The sequence below is a fragment of the Aotus nancymaae genome, unplaced genomic scaffold, assembly GCF_030222135.1.
Source record: "Aotus nancymaae isolate 86718 unplaced genomic scaffold, 86718_ANA_hifiasm-v0.15.2.pri h1tg000049l, whole genome shotgun sequence".
In the NCBI taxonomy this organism is placed as follows: Eukaryota; Metazoa; Chordata; class Mammalia; order Primates; family Aotidae; genus Aotus; species Aotus nancymaae.
In genome coordinates this window covers 10,181,320-10,201,676 of record NW_026988463.1, presented here as the reverse complement: position 1 = coordinate 10,201,676, position 20,357 = coordinate 10,181,320, and the positions used below count along the sequence as shown (strand labels likewise).

General features: G+C 43.9%; 1 long non-coding RNA gene across 1 annotated transcript; it reads right to left on the bottom strand.

Moving 5' to 3' along the window:
* Positions 1–754: 754 nt before the first annotated feature.
* LOC135269097 (uncharacterized) lies at positions 755–20,145 on the bottom strand. Its single transcript, XR_010337427.1, has 3 exons — positions 20,076–20,145; positions 4,787–4,903; positions 755–921 (listed from the first exon to the last, which is right to left on the bottom strand). It is a non-coding gene; the product is annotated as an uncharacterized LOC135269097 (long non-coding RNA).
* Positions 20,146–20,357: the final 212 nt, after the last annotated feature.

Here is a 20,357-nt window from a genome sequence, read left to right as displayed (position 1 = left end):
GGGTGGTTAAGTGACAGGCTCCTTGGCCTTCCTGGTTCTCCCAGTAGTTGGGAAAAGCTGGGTTGAAAGGACAAAATAAACTAAATTAAATTAAATTAATTTTTTCTTTTTAAGTGACATGTTCCTGATTACAGAGAAAAGAAGTGTTTAGACCCAGTACTCAAAACCAGACTTCCCACCTGGCATGATGGCTCACACCTTTAGTCCCAGCTATTTGGGAGGCTGAGGCAGGAGAATTGCACAAACCCGGGAGGTGGAGGTTGCAGTGAGCCGAGATTGTGCCACTGCACTCCAGCCTGGGCAAAAGAGCAAGACTCCGTTTAAAAAGAAAAAAAATGGCCAGGCATGGTGGGCTCATGCCTGTAATTCCAGCACTTTGGGAGGCCAAGGTGGGCAGATCACTTGAGGTCAGAAGTTCAAGACCAGCCTGGCCAACATGGTGAAACCCCATGTCTACAAAATACAAAAATTAGCCAAGTGTGGTGGTGTGTGCCTGTAATCCCAGTTACTTGGGAGGCTGAGGCAGGAGAATCTCTTGAACCCGGGAGGCAGAGGTTGCAGTGAGCTAAGATCACACCACTGCACTCTAGCCTGGGTGACAGAGCAAGATTGTTTTAATTTTAAAAATAATAATAATAAAAATAAAAAGGGGGCTCACATTCCTCAGATAAAAATCATTTTGTTACTCAGTAATAACGCTCATAGTAAAGGCAGACACTCACCTGTGCAGAGCACATACCCCAAATAGCAGTGGCTTACAAATGCAAAGATGCAAGTGTATTTCTCTCTCCAAAGAAGTCCAACTACTTTTACAAGTTCTACTTCACAAAGCTGTCCGGAGCCCAAGATCCTTTTATCTCATTGTGTCTTCATCTCTAAGGTACTGTGCTGGCTCCCATGGTCCAAGGCCCACATTCCAACCTTTAGGCAGAGAAAAATGATACAAGGAAGGAATACACCATATTGTAAGGCATCAGTGAACTGGGAAGTTGTCCATGGCTCTTCTCATCGCCCATTGGACAAAATGTGGTCACATGGACATACCTTTTAACAAAGGAGGGTGGGTAATGTAGTTTTCATTCTGGGAAGTCATCTATAATAAGAAACTGGTTGGTTTCTGATTATCAAAGAGAATAGCCAGATGCCGTGGCTCATGCCTATAATCCCAGCACTTTGGGGGGCTGAGGTGGGCAGATCACTTGAGGTCAGGAGTTTGAGACCAGTCTGGCTTACATGGTGAAACCTCATCTCTACTAAAAATACAAAAATTAGCCAGGTGTGGTGGTGTGTGTCTGTAATCCCAGTTACTCGGGAGGCTGAGGCAGGAGAACCACTTGAATGCAGGAGGCAGAGGTTGCAGTGAGTGGAGATTGTATCACTGCACTCCAGCCTGGGTGATAGAACCAAACTCTGTCTCACACACACAAAAAAAAAAGAAAAAAGAAAAGAAAAGAAAAAAGAATAGCTTTTAGAGAACAGCAAGCAGTTTGTGCTATGGTTAGGTAATCAAGTATTTGACAATTTCCAGACCTGATGATTTTAATGATTCCGCAGGAGCTTCTGTAAAATAATTTTGTTTTGTTTTGTTTTGAGATAGTCTCGCTCTCACCCAGGCTGGAATGCAGGGACTTCAACTTGGCTCGCTGCAACCTCTGCCTCCCGTGTTCAAGTGATTCTCATGCCTCAGTCTCCCAAGTAGCTGAGACTAAAGGCGTGCACCAACATGCCCAGCTAATTTTTGTATTTTTTTTTAAATTAGAGATGAGGTTTTTGTCATGTTGGCCAGGCTGGTCTCGAACTTCTGGCTTCAAGTGATCAGCCCACCTGGACCTCCCAAAGTACTGGGATTACAGGAGTCAGCAAGTGTGCCCAGCCTTGTATTTCTTTTAAAATAATGAGAACTAGTTAATAAAAATAAGTGAGCTCCTGGCCTTGATACAAAAGCATACAATTTACTGTTGGAAAGACATTTAGAAGAAATTCAGCACAATCCAAGCCAAGATATATCATCAAATAGAAAAAAAGCAGTTGAAGACTCATTTGACTACTATGATCCTGTTTGGGTTTTAAAATTATATATAGGATATAAATATACCTATGTAGGTGTGTATTTAGAAAAATAGAGCTACATAAAAAGAGAAAAAATTAGAGAAGCACACATCACATTGTAAATTGCAGTTATCCCTTGAGTTTAGAAATGTGGAGGAGTTGCACTATTTTATTTATTTCTGTAATGATTTTATTATGATATTGACTCATATTTTAATAAGCAGAAAAAACAACATAGATAAAAATGGAAAGATTCCAAGTAGTGTTTTAATTCCTTCTGTAACAGCTCTGGCACCCAGACTCTGAGTAAACAATTTCAATAGAGAATTCATTCATTCACTGAAGAAGCATATACAAAAATATGGCCATTGTGCTGGGTCCTGAAAATACAAAGATGCAATATATCCCAAAAGGTCTTCATATTGGAGCCCCCAAGTAGTGAAACTAGGGAAAGATGAAGGAGATAGGCCAGGAGGAAGAGAACGAAGAGGTGAGTACTGTTACCAGCTGTCTCGCCTGTCACATGCTTGGTTATGGCCCCAGTATTTTATTTTGCTTTTGAAATAGGGTCTTGCTCTGTCACCCAGGCTGGAGTGTAGTGGTGTGATCTCGACTCACAGCAGGCTTGACCTTCCAGTCTCAGGCAATCCTCCCACCCCAGCCTCCTAAGTAGCTGAGACCATAGGTGTGTGCCCCGACTCCTGGCTAATTTTTTTTTTTTTTTTTTTTGTAGAGACAGAATTTCGCCATGTTGCCCAGACTGGTTGTGAACTCCTGGTCTCAAGCAATCGTCCATGCCTCGACCTCCTTAAGTGCTGGGATTATAGCTGTGAGCCATCGAGCCTGGCCTTGCCCCAGCATTTCGGCTACTGGCTAAAACATAGATGCTCACTAAACTTGTTCAACAAATCAGTAACAGAGAAGGAAGAAATAGTGAATAATCTGATATGTTAGACAGAATGGTCATTCCAGCAGCAATGTAACGAAGAATCAGAGACAGTTTAGAGGAAGCCAGTGGTGATGTCAAGTGGAATTGTGGCTATAGGGAGAATGCAGAACTCAATCTCTGGAAGAGGAATAGAAAAGAGAAGCTATAGGCTGAGCATGGTGGCTCACGCCTGTAATCCCAGCACTTTGGGAGGCCGAGGCAGGTGGATCACCTGAGGTCAGGAGTTCGAGACCAGCGTCGCCAACATGGTGAAATCCCATCTCTACTAAAAATACAAAAATTAGCTGGGCATGGTGGTGCGTGCCTGTAATCCCAGCTACTTGGGAAGCTGAGGCAGGAGAATCGCTTGAACCTGGGAGGTGGAGGTTGCAGTAAGCTGAGATTATGCCATTGCACTCCAGCCTGGGCAACAAGAGCAAAACTTCGCCTCAAAAAAAAAAAAAAAAGAAGAAGAAGAAGCTATAATCTCTAGTTCTTAGGTTGTCCATCTTTTATCTTGTACCTTCCACTCATTGGTACTTTGCTACATAAACAAAGGTTTTATGCTGTTCTGGTGATTAGAGAGTTCATGATAATTATGTTAATTTGGTTCTCTTGAAATTAGTCTAGATATGAGATTTCATTTGGTGTACCTTTTATTCAATTATACTTCGCTGGCTTTGATGATGCAAAACACAAAATAGTTAATTATCAATTATAACAGGACATTTACATAATTACCAAGCAGACCCAAATTTAGTTCTTCCTTTTAAAATGAATTTCAAAAGGTGGCTTTGAGTTTCCTTATGATTTTCTTTACTTCCCTAGTTTCCTCACAATAAAATTATATCACCCTTATAATGGTATTTTTTTTAAAGTAGACTGAAAAATAAATCAATCATAGGTTTAACTTTTTCTGTTCTAATCACTCTAAAAGTTTTGGGGCAATTGATATCACCAATTGAAGAGAAAAAACAAAAATAGAATTTTCCCTGCTACCACAAAAGAAAAGAGACCATTTCCTGATCCTCTTCTTAGAGTATTCCTGAGAGAAACCTAGTGGTCATAAATTCTTACTTTAATCTTTTGGTGTGTCTATAAATCTCTTCAGAGGCAACTAAGCCTCTTGCCAGCTTTACAACCCAGAAACATTTTTTCAAAGGTCTGGGATTTATCCCCTTTGAAATGTAAATGTCTGCGAAAATAATATCTTGGTCACCCAGTCACTGTGGGCGCCTTTCTCTGAACTAGCAGAAGTGATCAAAGAAGTTTTACTAACTTTCCAGTCCACTTCAAGCTCAGGTTTTTTCACCACTGTTGGAAGTCAGAAACCGATACCCCAAAAAAGGCACTTCAATGGACTGAACTGAGGAAGACCCAAGGTCTCTCTGACCTCACCCCACTTTCTTCTTGTCGCTCAATCCTCTGTGTCTCCCAAACCCACAGGATGAAGTTGTTCTCTGAAGTTCCCTTATCTACTTAAAGTCCTATTGGATACAATGAGTTCTAAATTTCTCTTCAAAGCATCAGTATGTCAGTATGTTCAGTTCTTTGTCCTCCATTTTAATCACTCCTGGTCACCTGCTCTGACCTGAGTCACCTTTAGTTACCTGTTCTGTAACTGTCTTCCTACCAAACTGCTCACCCTGCCTCTCTGGCTCACTCTCCTGCTTCCTTTAAAATAGCCAATCAGAATTAGCTTAGACTGTGTGGTCCAACCGTAGCTAATAAGGGAATGTCACAGCAGTAGAGGCGACCTGCATCAAGGATAAGAGCCCCTTCCCCTCCCCTTTTCGGGTTTGTGCTCACCATTGCTCCATCTGTGAGATGTCCCCTTTCATAGAAGTAAATTACATCGCTGAGAAAATCTATATTTGAGTGCTACTTCTTCTGCAGCACTGAAAATTTACATATAACAGTCCAGACCTGTAAAAGAAGAAAACAATGACCCCGGTCCCTGAGTTTTCATTAACTAAACTCACATCACAGAAAGACTGACTGAAGTCTGTCAACACACCTGAACAGACTTGTCACAAACCATTTTCTGTTCTGCAGACCCAACAGACTTTGTCCCAGGCCATTGTATATTCTCTAAGCCCACTGAATTCCCCTAAAAATCTTTTGCTACCCTCCTACAATCATACACATTTCCCCATGCTCCTTTCTCCTAAGAAGTCAGATATAGAAGCATCTATAGCCCTTTGGGATATTAGACCATCACTCTGGGATCCTTCCCAGCACATGCTAATAAATGTGTATACTTTTCTCCTATAATTTGCCTTTTGTCAGTTGAGTGTCAGGAAACTTTCAGAAAGTGAAGGTTTTATTTGAACAGATAATAACCCTTAGCTCATACATGAACTATTGGATAAAAAACTTTAGCCCCTTAACACAATGTCAAACTCCCACATAGTCAGTGCCATCTGGATAGGAATGAGATTCAGCACTTCGCTTCCAGAGGTTAAATCTTTTTTTTTTCTTTTTTTGAGACAGTCTCTCACTCTGTTGCCTTGGCTGGAGTGCAGTGGCATGCTCTTGGCTCACTGCAACCACCGCTTCCCAGGACCAAGCAATCCTTCCCCCTGAGCCTCCTGAGTAGCTGGGACCACAGGTGCATGCCAACATGCCCAGCTAATTTTTATATTTTTTGTAGAGATGGGGTTTTGTCATGTTGCCCAGCCTGGTCTTGAACTCCTGGCCTCAAGTGATCTGCCCGCCTCAGCCTCCCAAAGTGCTAGAATTACAGGTGTGAGCCACCACATTCAGTCTCAAAGATTGACTCTTTCAGGTGAAAATCTGCACTAAAGATTCCTAACGTTTAACTGAGAACCAGGAGTCCTGGGCAGTAGTTTCAGCTCAGCCACTGAGGAAGGGTGGGAACAGACCCTCAGGGCACATTACCTCTCAAAGGTGATTCTTCAGGAAGAATTGGTTAATCCTTTTCATATAAATTACAATCATATTGGGGGCCAGGCACAGTGTCTCATACCTGTTATTCTAGCACTTTGGGAGGCAGAGGTGGGTGGATCTCACGAGGTCAGGAGTTTGAGACCAACCTAACCAACATGGTGAAACCTCATCTTTACTAAAAATACAAAAATTAGCTGGGTGTGGTGGTGGGTGCCTGTAATCCCAGCTACTCGGGAGGCTGAGGTAGGAGAATCTCTTGAACCAGGGAGGCGGTGAGCTGAGATCACACCACTGCACTCCAACCTGGTGATAGAGCAAGACTCCACCTCAAAAAAAAAAAAAAATTACCATCACATTCACTCACCCTTAGCTAGGCAGTGTTCCTGGGATCTTTTCTTCCCACTTCAAGAAAACAATGGATCAAATCCCCAACTAACATTAATATCCTACAAATCTGTGCCAAAAATTTGATTAATTTCTACCCCAAAGCACCACAGACAAATAGTACAAGAAGAATGCCTTGGAGGGTTGAAGCCACTTTAATGAATCCTCCCACTCTGGATCATGTCTTTTTGAATACACAAATAAGGCCATTGGCCAAATAGATGGCAGATTTCCTTTCTTGTGCAAAACCTTAGACAGTAATTCTTGGCCAAAATACTCAAACAGAAAGAGTGAAAGGTGACATCATTCAGGCGGTGTCTGCAAAGCCAGCACTTGGTGATAAGTGAGCTCATTAATGCCATTATAAATATTCATTGCGTGTCTAGAGAATCGAATTTAGGAGAAATACAAAAAAAAAAAAAAAAAAAAAAAAACCAACAGTTGCTAAATTTCTTGACTTGGTAGGGGTGAGGAAAAACTTCCCTTGGGCCCTCTGAAGGTTCAGTGAAAATCAGCTGACAAAATGCAGATAAATAGGAGAAATGCCGGCCAGGTGAAGGGGCTCATGTCTGTAATCCCAGCACTTTGGGAGGCCAAGGCGGGTGGATCATTTGAGGTCAGGAGTTAAAGACCAGCCTGGCCAACATGGGGAAGTAAACCCTGTTTCTACTAAAAACACAAAAATTAGCTGGGCGTGGTAGTGGGTGCCTGTTGTCCCAGCTACTCAGGAGGCTGAGCCATGAAAATCACTTGAACTGGGGAGGCACAGGTTGCAGTGAGCAGAGATTGCATCACTGCCTGGACAAGATTGAAACTGTGTCAAAAAAGAAAGAAAGAAAGAGAGAAAGAGAGAAGGAGAGAAAGAGAGAAAGAAAGAAGGAAAGAAAGGAAGGACAACAAAAGGAATGAGGAAAGACAGCATGTGGTGGCTCATGCCTGTAATCCCAGGACTTTGGGAGGCCAAGGCAGGTGGATCACAAGGTGAAGAGCTTGAGACCAGCTTGACCAACATGGTGAAATCCTGTCTCTACTAAAAACATAAAAAGTAGCCGAGTGTGGTGATGTATGCTTGTAATCCCAGCTACTCAGGAGGCTGAGGCAAGAGAATTGCTTGACCCCGGGAGGCAGAGGTCTCAGTGAGCCAAGATCGCATCACTGCATTCTAGCCTGGGCAACAAAGCCAGACTCTGTCTCAAAAAAAAGAACAGAAAAGAAAAGAAAGAAAGAAAGAGTGAGGGAAGGCTGCATGCTGTGGCTCATGCCTGTAATTCCAAAACTTTGGGATGCTGAGGCGGGAAGATCACTTGAGGTCAGGAGGAGTTTGAGACCAGACTGGTCAACGTGTGAAACCCTGTCTCTGCAAAAATACAAAAATTAGTTAGGTATAGTGGTGGATGCTTGTAATCCCAGCTACTTGGGAGGCTGAGGAAGGAGGCTTGGACCCAGGATGCAGAGGTTGCAGTGAGTTGAGATCACTCCACTGTACTCCAGGCTGGATGACAGAGTGAGACTAAATAAATAAATAAATTAATTTAAAAAATTAACAAAGGAATTGTTAACAGGACCCATTTAGGATTAAACAAGATTTACTGTATGTCTGAAGAAACTCTCCAGGCCTCCACAAATAAGTTTATTGGGGGTCTGAAGGAATTCCCAAAACCTCCATGATTTAGCAGGAGATACCTGTTGAATACAATGAGCTCCCAGTTTCTCTTCAAAGAATCAATATGCCAGTAAGTTGTTTTCATGTTCTTTGCTCTCCAAAGTAAAGTTTAACTTCCTTGTTCTCTCTGTCTTCTTGCCTCTAGTTTCAGTAAATAAACTTCCGGCCAGCTAAAATCAGTAGTTCATATCTGTACCCCTGGTCACCTGCTCTGACCTGAGTCATCTTTAGCCACCTGTTCCATAACCATCTTTCCCGCCAAAACTGCTGCCCCTGCCAATCTGGCTTATACCCTTGCTCTCTTTAAAATAGCCAATTGGAATCAGCTTAGACTGTGCAGTCCAACCCTAGCCAATAAGGGAACGACACAGCAGTAGGGGCTACCTGCGCCAGGGATAAGAACCCCTTTCCTTCCCTTATTCAGGTGTGCTCTCACCATTGCTCCATCTGTGAGATGCACCCATCTATGGAAGTAAATATTACCTTGCTGAGAAAATTTATGTTTGAGTGCTGTTTCTTTTGTGGCAATGAAAACTTGCATCTAACACAAGGTAAGGGGAATCACCCCAGAACCTAGATCTCTTTAGATTAAGTAAATTTACTGAGGATCCAGAAGAAGGTCTTCAGGACTCAGATCTTAGTTATAGATTTAAAGAAGTTAGCCTGGGCACAGTGGCTCACGCCTGTAATCCCAGCACTTTGGGAGGCTGAAGCAGGAGGATAACCTGATGTAAGGAGTTTGAGACCAGCCTGACCAACATGGTGAAACCCCATCTCTACTGAAAATACAAAATTAGCTGGGCATGGTGGTAGGTGCCTGTAATCCCAGCTACTTTGGAGGCTGAGGCAGGAGAAGCACTTGAACCCAAGAAGTGGAGGTTGCAGTAAGCAAGATCATGCCACTGCACTCCAACCTGGGCAACAAGAGCAAAACTCTGTCTCAAAAAATAAGTAAGTAAGTAAATAAATAAACAGAGGTACTGTCAACTAATGAGAAATAAAACTAACACCATGGAGCCATAAACAAAACGGAAAATATTTTAATCAGCGTTTTTATGAATTGCAATTCGGGAGACAAAAATCTAGCAAGTAGCTAAACTGTGTTCAGTCCAGGTGAGGTAGGCAGGGGTTTGTAAAGGTTTACTGCAAGTTTACATGAGTGGAAGATTTTAGCACAGCCCAGGATTGATAATCGCTAGTTGACAGCTTAGAAAATCTCTAGGCCATGATCAGCTTAATTTGGCACAGCTGTCTCTTAGAGAGTTTCGTGATCTGCCCCGGTGTGAGCAGCTCAAATCCAATGCAGCTGCTTCTCCAGTTCAAACAGGTCAGATCCCATCTGGATGCATATGTGACTCGGGACCAAAGTCTCCTGCCCTCCTAGCTCCTTTGTAGAGACCTCTGACATAATAATCTCCATTTCTGATTTGTTTTCCTAGCAGCCAAACTCATATGAGCCAGGAATTGTGTAAGACAGAATAAGGTGGAGAGCTCTCCCCACCCCCATTCCCACCTCCAACCCTCTCCAGGTTTCTCAGGTCTGCACCTGCAGAGCCAGTAATAGGAAGTCTTTTCTAATGCAACTCGAGGAGGAGAAAAGGAGGAGACACATTCAGCATAATGAAGCCCAGGTTGGGAGGCGGCCACATCTGGCCTCCTGAAAAGTCTCACTGTTGTTCAGATCCTTTCCCAGGAAATGGGATGGAGGCTTCTTTCCTTCATGCTCCAAGGGGCCTGAAGTCCCCTCCATGTCTATCCTAGGTAGCCAGATGCTATGAAAGCAGTGAAAACTGGCCCAAGGCAGAGAAGACACGGTCACAGGTTTGGGGAGCAGAGTGGGCAGAGGAAAGATTGGCGGATAGGCTGAAGTGGTCATCCCAGGATCAAGAGGCCGGACCAGAGAGAGAGAGAACCTCTGGGTCCAGATCTCAACGTGCATGAGTGACTGAGGCTGGATTTGAATCCATTCACTGATAGCACCGAAAAAGGCAGAGGAAGGGCTGTCATCACCTTTCCTTGTCTGATTTGCAGAGCGCAACTGGGTCCTCTAGAAAAGAGCTGCTAGTTTGCATTATTTGAGACTTGAAAACACAATTATTTTATTTATTTATTTAATTTTTTGGAGATGGAGTCTCACTCCAAAAGCAAGTACAAGTATTCCTCCCTATCTAACTTTATTTGCATAGCAGGTGTTTGGCTAGAATGGGATACCAGTTATATGAAGTAAGACCAGCCTGAGTTCAAACCCTGGCCCTTCTACTTCTTCTAACTGGGTGATACTGGACAATGTATTCAACTTACCTGAGCCTTAGTTTCTTTATCTATAAAATGGGAATAAAACCTACCTCAAGAAGATATTACAGTGAGAAAATGCATTCGAAGGTCCTGGGAAGCGTTCAGTAAATGCTAACCATCTATTGGGCTATAAACTACTTAATGTGACTACATGGGGCCAGCCTTAGAGTTCAAGTTGCCAGTGCAGTATAAGCTGCTGTTGGGAGACAGTTCTCCACAGGCCTCTTGTTCACATTTATGAAGCAAAGTACTGACTTCCTTTTCAGAAGAGTTCTGAACTTTTTCTTTTTTAAGAGAAGGTTTTACTCTGGCACCCAGGCTGAGTGCAGTGGTGTGATGACACCTCACTTCGGTGTCAATCTCCTAGGCTCAAGCAATCCCCCCAACTCAGTTTTCTGATAGCTGGGACTATGGGCGTGTACCACCACATCTGGGTAATTGATACTTTTTTTTTTTTTTTAAGACAGAGTCTCATTCTGTCACCCAGGCTGGAGTGCAATGGTGTGATCCCAGCTCACTGTAACCTCTGCCTCCTGGATTCAAGCAATTCTCCTGCCTCAGCCTCCTGATAACTGGGATTACAGGCACCCACCACTGTGACCAGCTAATTTTTTTTTTTTTTTTGAGACAGAGTCTCACCCTGTCACCAGATGCCAGGCTGGAGTGCAGTGGCACGATCTTGGCTCACTCAACCTCCGCCTCCCAGGTTTAAGCGAGTCTCCTGCCTCAAGCCTCCCAAGTAGCTGGGACTACAGGCATGTGCCACCACACTCAGCTAATTTTTGAATTTTTTTTAGTAGAGACGGGGTTTCACTATGTTGGCCAGGATGGTCTCAATCTCTTGACCTTGTGATCCGCCCTCCTCGGCCTCCCAAAGTGCTGGGGTTACAGGTGTGAGCCACCGTACCCAGCCTAATTTTTGTATTTTTAATAGAGATGGGGTTTTGCCTTGTTGGCCAGGCTGGTTTCAAACTCCTGACCTCAGGTGATTCGCCCGCCTCAGCCTCCCAAAATGTTGGGATTACAGGCATGAGCCACTGCGCCCGACCGATAAATTTTTTGTAGAGATGGGGGTCTTGCTATGTTGCCCAGGTTGGTCTTGAACTCCTAGACTTAAGTAATTCTCCCACGTTGGCCTCCCAAAGTGCTGGGATTATAGGCTTGAATCCCTGCACCTGGCCAAGCTCTGAACTTTTCAAGGATGTGTGTATAATGAATAGTTTTGAAAAACAGAGATAGTATCCTCCTCCAGAGCAAAGTGTTGGCTTGCTTACTGCCTAGTATAAAAGATTCAGGATTCCTAAGCTCAGGGATCCTCTCTATTTGCAACCCAGTGTGTGTACAGCAATCACTGGACCCTTTTGGTGTTACTCTTTGGAGACTGGGGTCTGGGGAACTGGCACAAAAAGTGCTGGCTACTGCTATTGCTGTGACTAATAAATTGTCTTTTGTCTCTGACCCAGGAGCCTCACGTCTTTTCACCAACATCCATAGTCTAGCCAGTAGGCACGCTAACTTGTTAACTTGCAAGTAGGGCAAAATCTGAGATCTCTCACAGTCCTTCATGCTGTGATCATACTGGACAGGAAGAAAAGAGGGAGAAGAAGGAGGGCAAATCTTCCTCTTCCTGGAATCTTTAGTCAGTGCTATGTTTTTCTTTCTAGAAGGCCCTGCTTTCTCTCCAGGGCCTGCAATTCTATCTGCAGAACAACTGTTCTGGAACAATTGTTAAGAAAGAGAAAGTGAGATGATATAGGACAATTCATCAGGTTTTACCTTTGTGTAGAAAAATGTTTCCTGGCTGGGCACAGTGGCTCATGCCTATAATCAGCACTTTGGGAGGCCAAGGCGGACAGGTTGCCTGAGGTCAGGAGTTCAAGACCAGCCTGGGCAACATGGTGAAACCCCGTCTCTACCTAAAAATACAAAAATTAGCTGGGTGTTGTCACTCACACCTTTAATTCTAGCTATTCAGGAGGCTGAGGCAGGAGAATTACTTGAACCTGGGAGGTGCAGGTTGCAGTGAGTTGAGATCATGCCATTGCACTCCAGCCTGCTGACAGAGTGAGACTCTGTCTCAAAAAAGAAAAAAGAAGAAAATCAACTGATGAAAAGCAGATTAATAGGAGAAAAGGCATATGCATTTACTAATGTGCACGAAAGAGAATCACAGAGCAATGACCTTGCCATGCAGGGAGGTACAGATGGTTGTACATACTTCTTAGGGCAAAGGGAGATGGAGAAGTGTGGATGATTTTAGGGGACAGTACTAGCAAATGAATGCAATGGGCTTGTAGATCATACAATGGCCTGGGACAAAGTCTACTGGACCCACAGATCAGACAATGGTTTGTGACAAAATTCTGTCCAGGTGTGTTGATAGACTTCAGTCTTTTTTCTTGTGATAGGAGTTCAGTTAACGCAAGCTTAAGGAAGGGATCAGAAGTCATGGTGTCTTCTTTGGCAGGTCTGGACTTTAGGTAGATAAAGGAACTTCAGAGAACAACTTCATCTTGTGCTTTGGGAGACATGGAGAAAGGAGAGACAGGAAGCGGGAGGGAGGAAGTCAGAGAGCCATCGCACTGCTGCTTCTGTTCGGCATGTCAAAGTGCTACATTTTGGGGTATCAGTTTCTCTTTTTTTGAGATGGAGTCTTGCTCTATCGCCCAGGCTGGAGTGCAGTGGAGCTATCTCGGCTCACTGCAACTTCCACTTCCTGGGTTCGAGTGGTTCTCCTGCCTCAGCCTCCTGAGTAGCTGGGATTACAGGCTACTGCCACAACACCTGGCTAATTTTTGTATTTTTAGTAGAGCTGGGGTTTCACCATTTGGCCAGGCTGGTCTCAAACTCTTGACCTCAAGTCATCTGCCTGCCTCGGCCTCCCAAACTGCTAGGACCATAGGCATGAGCCACCACACCTGGCCTCACCTGGCTAATTTTTTTTTTTTTTAAGAGATGGGATCTCTTTATGCTGCCCAGACTGGTCTTGAACTCCAGGGCCTAAGTAATCCACCCGCCTAAGCCTCCGGAGTGGCTGGGATTATGGGCTGGAGCCACCGTGCCTAGCAATGAATGGCATTTGTGCTGTCAGTCAAATCAGCCCTGGGTCATCCCGACTCACAGAGAGGGCTTTTTGCTATAATTTATCAACTTTGACCAACACAATTAGGGAATTGCTCGTCGCCAATGTCTCTATACTCTCGGCTTTCTTTGGAATTGTTCTAAGGGTAACTGCAACCAGGCCCAGAGCACAAACCAACTTATCCAACCTTTACCCTTCAAGTCTTCAAACCTGCGCATTATAATATCCAGCACCTGAATTTGGCCAGAAAGCAATCCTCTGTTTATCCTTTGCAAAACGCTCTAATTGCTGGGAATTGAAAGACTACCCACCTAAAAATAGTATGTTAATGACTGGAGGAGAGACCACAGCAGAATAAACAAACCCAGCAGACTGGAGGCCCCTCTCAGGCTGGGGAAAACAGGTATTTCCTCAGTGTTTGATTGAGTGCCCTCTGAGTCCTTTAGAGAGAGCTGCCTGGGCAGCACTGAAACAGGCAGGTCCACAGTCTTTGAAAGCTCAGACCACCTACTTAACTGGAAAACCTCAAAAGGAGAAGAATGACCAACCACTGCAGCACCTAATTAACTTTGAGACATTCTTCTATTGTTCCTTATTCCCGCCTTAACTGATAAGACAACTGGACTTTGTAACCAACCTTGCTCAACTGATAGGTCAACTTCGTGACTCCAGACCCTACAAACCCCTCCCAGCTTGCAAAAACTGCCCTAAACCGTAACTTCTGTAACTTTCCACTGCCTACCCCAACCTATAAAACCAACTGCTATCCCACTGCCCTCTCCTGACTCTTTTTGGACTCAGCCCACCTGCACCCAGGTGAATAAACAGCCATGCTGCTCACACAAAGCCTGTTTAAGGGGGTCTCTGCATTCCAAACGTGCTTAACACTACTGACTTCTTTTTTTTTTTTTTTTTTTGAGACAGAGTCTCACTCTGTTTCCCAAGCTGGAGTTCAGTAGTGCCATTTCGTACAGGTGAGGTTTTGCCATGTTGGCAAGGCTGGTCTTGAACTCCTGACTTCAAGTGATCCAACTGCCTCAGCCTCCCAAAGTGCTGGCATTACAGGCATGAGCCACTGCACCTGGCCACCTGCTACTGACTTTTTATTGCATGGTAAATATATACAGAGCAACCACAGTGTGTGAGATATTGTGGCTGGGGTAGGAATAACAACTGGGATGAAAGGAAGCCTCCCTTGGTGACTTTCTCTGTCACCCAGAGGTTAGATGTCCAGGGTGTTTTCACAGCATGCCGTTATTCTGCTGTGTAACTGGTTCCTTATCCACTCCCTGAAGTTATCTGCATATTTAAAATTTTCTTTTTAATATTTTAAGTTTTTTTATAGCGATGTCTCCACAATTAATCCTCCCGCCTCAGCCTTCCAAAGTACTGACATTAAAGACATGAGCTACCATGCCTGGCCTATCTGCACATTTATTTTTTGAGAGAAGAGAGCACTTGTATACCCTTGTATCATAACACCTTGTCAGATACATGGCAGATGCTCAATAAATCTTTATTAGAGGCCAGGCATGGTGGCTTATGCCTGTAATCCCAGCACTTTAGGAGGCTAAAATGAATAGATCATTTGAGGCCGGGAGTTCAAGACCAGTCTGGCCAACATGGTGAAACCCTGTCTCTACTAAAAATAAAAAATAAAAAAAATTAACCAGGTGTGGTGGCAGGCACCTGTCATCCCAGCTACTTGGGAGGCTGAGAAGGGAGAATTGCTTGAATCCACAGGGCGGAGGTTGCAGTGAGCCAAGCTTGCACCACCACACTCCAGCCTGGGAGTCAGAGGGAGATTTTGTCTCAAAAAAAGAAGAAGAAATTAGTTGGGCATGGTGGTACATGCCTGTGGTCCCAGCCACTTGGGAGGCAGAGGTGGGAGGATTGCTTGAGCCTGAGAGGCGGGGGCTGCAGTGAGCTGCGATTGTACCACTACACTCCAGCCTGGGTACAGAACCAAGAACTTATGTCAATAAATAAATTTAAATGAAAAAGGCCACATAAAAATAGCACTGACTAATCTAACCAAAATGGTTTTTTTTTTTTTGAAACAAGAGTCTCACTCTGTCACTCAGGCTGAGTGTCACCAGTAGCGTGATCTCGGCTCACTGCAACCTCTTCCTCCTAGATTCAAGTGATTCTCATGCCTTAGCCTCCCAAGTAGCTGGGATTTACAGGCATGCACCACCACACCTGGATAATTTTTGTATTTTTCTGTAGAGACAGGGTTTTACCATGTTGGCCAGGCTGGTCTTAAACTCCTGACCTCAGGTGATCTGCCCACCTTGGACTCCCAAAGTGCTGAGATTACAGGCATGAGCCACTGCACTGGGCCCCTAACCAAAATGTTTAGAAAGCTTCAGGCATGGCTGGATCTAGGTGCTTAGGCAATGTAAAAAAGTATTATCCACCTCAGGCTTCATGTTCCAGGCTGGCAAACCTAGAAAAAAATATGTATTTCCCAATCATTTCCTGAATAATTTTAAACCTGGGACTAATATGAATTATTTCTGGTTAGCCAAGCCTGGATCTTATACTCACTCTTCAAGACAGAGCAAGGCAAAATCAGGATGCTGTTAGTGGAAGAAGGATGGATTCTGGAAAGGCAAAACTACATCCTTCCATGACATCTTAACACTCACAAAACTCATCCAAGGCCTGGGTCAAAGCCTAACAATCCATTTGGCTTTTGATGTACTTTCTGAGTGCTCACAGGTCAGACATGACTCAAAATTGCTGACACATGATTAGGAAAATTAATTACAAATTCAAAGTAGAGAGAAGTATTGATTAAATAAGTTGATTAATTACCAGTGAGCTCAAATTCTCTTCAAATTAGAGCATGGAAAGGAGTGTGGGGATATTCTGGTTAGATTCACTCTCAAACCATAATTCTACAGCTGCCATTTTTACTGTAAATGTGTTGGTATTTCTCACCTCCCTACTTTGTTTTCAGTCATTGTATCCCACATTCCTTCTAGGGATCATACCCTTAGTAGACAGCCTTTTTGGCACTTTCCTTGGCCATGTGTGGACATATGACTCACCCCAGGAGAAAATATTCTTTTTTTTTTTTTTTTGAGACAAAGTCTCACTCTGATGCCAGACTGGAGTGCAGTGGCATGATCTTGGCTCACTGTAACCTCTGCTGCACAGGTTCAAGCAATTCCCCAGAAGAAGATGTTCTGACACTTGTTAAAGAACTGTACAAAAGACTTTGTCCAAGAAACCACTACAATGGGGTTTTGCAGTAGGGGGAAGAGATTGAGATCACTTTCAAATACAATAAGGAAAAATGGGAGTTTATAGCCAAAGGGCAGGGTTATGGTAGGATTAGTGGATGAAAAATTACTATTAATAAGAGGATAGACCCATCCAGTGCTGTGGCTTACACCTATAATCCCAGCACTTTGGGAGGCTGAGGCAGGCAGATAACCTGAGGCCAGGTGTTCAAGACCAGCCTGACCGACATGGTGAAACCTGGTCTCTATTAAAAATACAAAAATTAGCCGGGCATGGTGGCGCGTGCCTGTAATTCTAGCTACTCGGGAGGTTGAGGCAGGAGAATCGCTTGAACCCTGGAGGCAGAGGTTGCAGTGAGCCGAGAGGGTACAACTGCACTGCAGCCTGGGTGACAAAGCAAACTCTTGTCTTTTTTTTGAGATGAAGTTTTGCTCTTGTTGCCCAAGCTGGTGTGCAATGGTGCAATCTCAGCTCACTGCAACCTCTGCTTCCTCAAGGTGGGAAAGTGAGCTGACAGAGGCAGGACAAAGGCAGTTTATCAAGCAGTGACAGCCGTTGCAACTTAAGCAAGCCTTGTGACCTCCTGTATACATCACAGATGGGAAAACAGGAACTCACAGAACTTTTACAACCTTTGCAAAAACATAGTTACTCGACAGAACTTTTCCAGGCCTGGGAAATAGAGAGTACTTGTTAAACTTGTTCTTGTCTCTGTTCTGGGATGAGATGGGGAGACTCTGGAGCCCGTCCTTTGAAGGCTCTGGTGTGGACAGTGCTATCAGAGCTCTACCTGAGCTCTGCCTATCTCTAGGCCTTGGAGTGAGCCAGCCTGGGAAGCTTTTTTTTCCTTTCTGCATCTCCTGCTTCAGGACCACAGACATGTGACACTGAGCCTAGCTAATTTTTGTGTGTGTGTAGAAATGTGGTCTCCCTGTGTTGCCCAGGCTGAAGCTTCCACTCTTGTTGACAATCTGGTTTCTCCAAAGTTGTTGCCAGGCATGATGGGATGGGTGGTCAGCAGGTGCATGTGGATGTCACTGGGAAGGCAGATGTAGGGACATGGCTGATAGATGGTTGATACATTCTTCCGACCCCCTCCAAGCAAATGGCATCCTAGTGTTGGAAATAGATGCATGGTGCCACAAAGAAAAATTAGCACTGAGACAAAGGATTTTTCAGCAATGCAATTTTTACTTCCTGGACTGCAGGAAGGGTACTTTTGCTAGCTGTCTTGCCACAAGAGTACAATGAACAAAAGAAAACACACAGATTTATTCCTTACGAATTAGGGGTTGTCCTTACTGCTGTGTCTTGTCTCCATTGGCTGGAGCCAGACCTCACAATTTAAACTGAAACCAGATTGGCTAATAACTTAAAATTTTTTTAAACAGGTAAATGCAATGGAGAACTGGGACATGCCTGTGAACACATCCAGCATAGATATCTTGGTTAAAGTACAAGGACATAGAATGTATTACATTCCTGTAAGCCCGGCATGTCTAACAGCTACATGGGATAGGGCTTAACAAAGAGTTATAGCACACTTATGATTAAACAAGAAAGGAAACTTTTAAAAGGAACTCTTCTACTTCCCACACTAGTTTGGAGGGACTTGACTGATTTTTCTTCCCTACACTATGTAATTACCATTACTACAGAAATAAGTGTCTTTATTTTCCACTGATCTGGTGGTAAGGATGATACAGAGCCTAGATTGGTGTCTGATCAGGTGTGAAGGTGGCACACTCATGCTGTGTGTGTGTGATTGAAAGTGAAAATGTCTCTGAAGGGAGGACAATTTGACAATATGAATCAGGATTTTAAGGATGAATACCTATTTTACTTTACTTTCACATATTCAATTAAAAATTTCAGAAAGATTTTTTTTACTTTCAAAATTTCAAGTAATTCTCATTTGGGGGAAGATTTTTTAAAGAAAACTGTGTTGACATAAAGAATTGACTTGTCAAATTAGATTTGTGAATCATGCATCTAATCTAACACTAAACCTAACCAATGATTAAAAATTACAAGCAGCCAGGTGCAGTGGCTCACACCTGTAATCCCAGCACTCTGGGAGGCCGAGGCGGGGGCAGATCATGAGGTCAGGAGATCGAGACCATCCTGGCTAACATGGTGAAACCCCATTTCTACTAAAAATATAAAAAATTAGCCAGCCATAGTGGCATGCACCTGTAGTTCCAGCTACTCGGGAGGCTGAGGCAGGAGAATTGCTTGAACCCAGGAGGTAGAGGTTGCAGTGAACCGAGATCATGCCACTGCACTCTAGCCTGGGTGACAGAGCAAGACTCCATCTCAAAAAAAAAAAAAAAAAAAAAATTACAAGCAAGGCTGGGCACTGTGGTTTATGCCTGTAACCCCAGCACCCTGGGAGGCCAGGGTAGGAGGATTGCTGTTCAAGACCACCCTGGGCAACACAGTGAGACCCCATCTCCACAAAAAATGTAAAAATTAACCAGGTGTGGCAGCATGCACCTGTAGTCCCAGCTACTTGGGAGGCTGAGGCAGGAAGATCACTTGTGCCTAGGAGTTCAAGGCTGCAGTGAGCCAAGATCACACCACTGCACTCCAGCATGGGTGACAGAGTAAGACTGTGTTTAAAAAAAAATTACAAGCTAGATGTAGCAAGATGTAGGCATGAACATGACATTCCCTTATACGAGAGCCTAAATCTGTCTGGTGCTGCTTTCTACTTATTCTGAGTTGCTTTGGATTAATCAGTAAGTACCAAGGAAGAGTATGGATCATTATTTTCAGAGCAAGCAATTATAGAATAATATTTATTAGTTTATTTATGTATATTTTTAAGGATGGCATCTTATTTTGTTGCCCAGGCTGGAGTGTAGTGGTGCAATCACAGTTCATGGCAGCCTTGACTTCCTAGGCATTAAGCCATCCTCCTGCCTCAGCCTCCTCAGTAGGTGAGAGCACAGGCTTGCCACCATGCCCAGCTAATTTTTTATTTTCTGTAGAGATGGGGTTCTTACTATGTTGCCCACGCTGGTCTTGAACTCCTGGCCTTAAGTGATCCTCCCACCATGGCCTCCCAAAGTGTTGGGATCACAGATGTGAGTCACTGCGCCTGGTCATAATTTTCCAGTTTTATCCTCCATTAATTACACAGATACAAATGCCTCGATGATTACTTCCCATTCTTTAGCCAGTCATTCTCCACAAGTTGGCAATCTAGGCAGGCCAAGTACATCCTGCTAAAAGCATTTTAGAGATAGGTCCTCCCTGGCCTCTTTCTGGTAGTCAATACCTGTTTTCAAGGAGGGCTGGTAGAGGCCGTTCACTTTCAGGTATTCCCTGGTTGGGAAAGAGTGAGTTATGGGCTGCTGCATTTCCCTTCTTCCCAGAAGTATTCTGGAAAGTGTACAAAGTACTATCTGAGAGGATGGTTGTATTAGTCTGTTTTCAAGCTACTGATAAAGACATACCCAACACTGGGTAATTTATTTAAAAAAAAAAAAGAGGTTTAATGGACTCACAGTTCCATGTGGCTGGGGAGGCCTCACAATCATGGCAGAAGTCGAAAGGCACATCTTACATAGCAGCTGGAAAGAGAGAAAACGAGAATTAAGTGAAAGGGGTTTCACCTTATAAAACCATCAGATCTCTTGAGATTTATTCAGTACCACGAGAAAAGTATGGGGGAAACTGCCCCACTATTCAATTATCTCCCCCTGGGTCTCTCCTACAACACATGGAATTGTGGGAGTTACAATTCAAGATGAGATTTGGGTGGGTGATAGCAGTGGTGATTGCTATAT